Here is a 5,477-nt window from a genome sequence, read left to right on the forward strand (position 1 = left end):
GACAATAGGACGGAGACACTAAAAATTATTATTTGTGTATTGTGTTTGGATACAATGTACAAGACACTAATGTAATGTCCAGTATTATGTTTGGATATACATGGACAAGACTAAAATATTATATGAAATGACTAAAATAACCATATTATTCCAAATTTTCTACATCAAGTACAAACTAATTTAATAGAGAATGAGAGTACGTAGGAGTACAAACGAAACTTGGAATAATGTTTGAAGCCGTGGCGGAACCAGAAATTTCATAAGAGGGGGGCCAATTAAATATAAAATATAACAAAAAATTAACAAAATATGATTTGTAGCATATATATCAAAAAAGTAATTATATTATATAAAAATCAATGTTCGACTACATACTTTAATATTTTGATATTTTTTAATCTTACTCAACAAGTTATGTCACAGGTTGTTCAATAATATTTTGAACATTACTCAAAGAATCTGAAGCTGAATTTTGTTCATCATATATTCTTTCTTTTCTCTTGAAAAAATGAGTGAATTATTTTCATCTTTGACATTTTTAACTTAACTTGAACTATCTAACAAAAAACAAAAACAAAAATAATTGCATATATATTATTTTCTTTAAAAAAATATTAAATCTATTGAGCAATAACAAATAATTTTAGAAACACAAATATATAATAATCAAAAATAAAGTTATTGATTTACCTGATTATTTTTTTGTTCCAAGTCTCACCCAAAAATAATTCTATTGAATTTTGTCCTCACTTCAATCTTTGAACACTGTCTATTATAAAAAAATAAATTAATTATTTTAAATAAATAATATAAATAATACTTGACATTATTATTAACTTAAAAAAATTGAAATATACCTCTTTGAATCTTTGTTGTACATTTAATGGTTAATATTTTGCTGTTCACTTCTCTTCAATGGTTTTTCTTCATATGTCTTGTTTTGGTATGGAAAGAAAATTAGAATGAGAAGAGTAGAAGACCAAAAGTTTGAAAACCACTAAAAGAGAGAGAAAAGTGGCGTTGATGCCTCTGATGGTTTGAAACAAATATTTGAAAAATGTACTAGTGTTACTTTAATTAATAGTATGGGTTTGGGCTAGTATAATAGAACCATTTTTATTAATTATTAGAATGGACTATTTGTTAACAAGAGCAACAATAATTCAAATATCTAATACATAGTGCAGTTTTTAATTATTTTAATTTATAAAATTTTGTAACTTATATTTTTTTAATATTATATATAAAAATAAATTTAATATTATTAATTATTACTATTTACTATTTTTTTAAATTTTGGGGGGACCATGGCCACCTTAGGCCCCCGTAGATCCGCCACTGGTTTGAAGAGACCAAAAAATTTAAAAAATATATATATAATAGTATTTATATTAAAATAAAAATTATAAATATATTTATTTTATTTTTAAATTTATTATTAATATATAGAAATACATATTGTTAAGATTAATACAAAAATATGTCTGAGTTTGATTAATAAAAAATTTTGTTTAGGTTAACAAGCCAAATTCATTTTAAATAAAAAATCAGTTTTACAAAAGAATATGTTTTTATATGAAAAAAAATAGTTTTTGTACGTAAAAATCTATTTTTATTTAGAAAACCAATTTTTTTTTATCTAAAAACTGATTTTTTTTAAATTATATAAAATCAATTACAACTTATAAATTATTTTTTAACATTTTAAAAGATCAATTTTATCTTTAATAATATTTATTTTTTAAAAGTTGTAAGACTAATTATAGAAAAAATAAGAAGGAATAATAGTGGAATAATAAAAAATATCTATGGACAAAAAGGAAAACAAAATTTATAAAAAAGTCTGTGTCCACTCTTTTAAATTCCGTGTCCATCATTGTCCTTCGCAAAAGAATGGACACAAAAATATAAAAAACTGTTTCGGAGACAATATATTACGTGTCCATATCTCTGCTTCCAAACACATTTTAAACATGTATTGTCAATGTCTGTGTTCTGTCTGCAACAACAAACGCTACTTTACAGTTAAAATGTTATCACATGTCCAACACACTCCCACCTATTGCAACACACTTCTCACATATTGACTTCTAACTTTCAGAGTTTATTCATCTATAGTTATACCAAATAATTTCAGTTCGAACAAAAATATCAATATTTTTTTTATATAAAAAAATTAGTCTATTTTGGTAATAATATATACGGTACAGATAATTTAATTTGTAGATGAATTATTGGATTATCACCAAAAAAATTTCAACTAATTCAGTATTATTTCTATAAATTAGTTATAATGAACAAAATTAATTAGTCAAAATATCTAATCATCACGTATTGTGAATCTCAACATAACCTGCAAAGGAGCTTTAATTTACAAAAAATGTCTTCAATGATTGAATCACACACTCTCTCTCTCTCTGGATACTTGTCTCACAATAGTATTGACAACAAAACGTACAGATGTACACCATAGACCTCGCCATTTGTTAATACAATAACAAGCTAAAGTATTGAAGTTTTCAGATTGTCTTATTTCATTTTATTCCAAGTTCCAATAGTTGTGTCACATAGCTATACATCATAGACTTGCTAAACACACAAGGACCAAGAACCAAGAACCGTGACACACAAGGAGCGTCCAAGTATAAATAAATACGAAGAAGATCAGATAAATTTCGGAAACTATAACACAGATCAAATCATTATCTAGTTTTAATATGAACATGAAATTAATAAATTTTACAAAAAGGTTAAATAGTTAGGGTTGGCTAACAAATTTCCGAAAGGACAATACTACAATAGTTAAACTAGCAATAAAAAATTTATTTATATAAAAATGTTAGGTTCAATTGATTTGTATTTTTATTTTTAGTATTTTTAACTTTTAGAATTTTGCAAAGGTAAAAGCTAAAATGAAAAGTGAACATATTTTTTATTGATATTTTTACTATTTTTTTTTTCTTTCACAAAATTTTAAAAATATAAAAATTGAAATAAAAACGCAAACACACATTTAATTTTTGAAGTGAGGTTAATGTTTTATACAAAACGTCAAATTATACTACTTATTGGACCTTAATTTTAAAATATTTTTTTGGTATAATAATATTGAGAATTTATCTGTATAAGAACAAAAATAATTGACAATTTATCAATATTTGGTAGAAAAAAGTCAAATATAATTTTACTAATATAGATAGATGAATTTTTCATATATTTTATACCAATTTTGCTATGTGTATACATTTATATAAACACTATTTTAATTAGTATTTTGTTAAAATCAATACAGGCTCTCATGATATTTTTGATAAAAAAATTAACTACATAATTAATTAAAATAATCATATTAGATATATACACAAAATTAATCACATAAAATAAATAAATAAATAATTTTTATTTTATATTCATAAAATATTTACTAAACAAAAAGATACGTAAATAAGATAAGAAGCATTTTAAGTACACCGGAAATACTAGTGTTCTAGTTATTTTAATCGTTGATCTAAATTATAAAAAATATATATAATATATATTAATTAAAATCAACATTTAAAACAATTGGAACACTGGTACTCCCAATATACTTAAAATATTTTCAATAAGATAAAAATGTATAAAAACTAATATTATTATATGAAAAACTAAAAAATTTAATAATAAAATAATAATTTTATATCATATTATGTTATTTGAATTGGATTGGATAAGGTTTAATAAGTTAATAGTATAGTTTTAGTTAATTTTCAATTTATATTTGATTAGAGGAACGATTTTATTTAGTTTTTTTTAGATTTGAACACCCTAAAATTACATAGAACTATATCTAGCATTGTTAGAACATCCTACTAGGAAATCAACTTTCTATCGGTTAACATTATTACCAATTTTCGCCCTTTTGTGAAATTACTTTTTTTTTTTTTAATCATTCTCAATTCTTTCTCTTTCTTCCTTTAAATACCTCTTAATACCACTATAATTTCATTTAATGCCACATGGTACCCATTGTCGAAGTCTAAATCATCTCCGTCAGCTATATCCTAAATTTTATATCTTAAATTTTAGATTTTACATCTTAAATTCTAAATTCTTAATCATAAATCTTAAATCTAAATCTTCAAATCTTCTTAATACATTACCACTAGTTATCCACAACTTGACCGTGAATAATAAGCTCAAGCATGGAAAAAAGTTCGGAACAATCAAATTTTTTACTGTATACACTTAAATTATTTTTTTTAATTAATTTACTACTGTTACCGATAGCCAAGGTGGTAGAAAATATTGACAAATAAATTATTTTTTAATTTTGAAATTTCAATTACAAATGACTTTAGAATTGGTAACACGTTTACATTATTTTCTAACTATTAATTAATTTATTAACATTACAGCGTCAATAAATTGAATTAATGAAAAATTCAAAAAATTCATATTCTTAATTCTTAACACTACAAAAAAACGTATTTTTCGACGTCAAAAATCGACGGCTATTTCTGCCATCGATAATTTTCGTCGGCCTGCTATCGATATTACTAAAAAAATAATTAAAAATAAAAAATATTAAAATCGACAGCTTAGTCATCGATATTTTTATAACGCATTAATTTATTTTCCTATTATCGTCATATTATAGGCGAATCAGAAGTCGAAAATAAAATCGACGAATATGGCGTCTATTTTATTATTTTAAATATCGACAATTTTGCCGTCGATAAATTTGAACGGTCTAGATTACTTTCTAAAATGGGATGAACGGTCTAAATTTAATCTATATAATAGACGCTATATGTGTTGTTTTTTTATATTAAAATCGACGAATATGGCGTCTATTTTATTATTTTAAATATCGACAACTTTGCCGTCGATAAATTTGAACGATCTAGATTCCTTTCTAAAATGGAATGAACGATCTAAATTTAATCTATATAATAGACGCTATATGTGTTGTTTTTTTTTATATTAAAATCGACGAATATGTCGTCTATTTTATTATTTAAAATATCGACACCTTTGCCGTTGATAAATTTGAATAAAATCGACAAATAGGCCGTCGATTTTTATCACTAAAAACACATGTTCTCGTGTCAACTCCTGCTTCCAAAGTTCAGAAACGCATACTTCCCCAAATTCAAGCTAGGTATTCTTTGGTTGACTTCGCTAGGTATTCTAAGTATCCTTTGATTGAATTCGCTTTCTCTTCAACACCGTTTCCGTCCGACACCACCACCGGCGACCACCATCGCCTACCCTCTCTCTCTTCCTTCTTCTCTTTCTTCCCCATTTCTCCATTTCTTCGTTCCTGCGTGCGACACCCCTGTTTGTGGAGTCACCCTCTGTCCGCGTCTTCAAGCACCGACAAGCAACCACCAGCGGCGGCGACCTTCTGTGCCACCGCGACATCACCACCACCCCACCGCCTCTCCGTTCTTCTTCCTCCTTTCATCAATGCAGGTTCCTTTCCCCTGTTCTCT

Source organism: Arachis ipaensis, chromosome B5 (assembly GCF_059453495.1).
Source record: "Arachis ipaensis isolate K30076 ecotype BB chromosome B5, ASM5945349v1, whole genome shotgun sequence".
Lineage (NCBI taxonomy): Eukaryota > Viridiplantae > Streptophyta > Magnoliopsida > Fabales > Fabaceae > Arachis > Arachis ipaensis.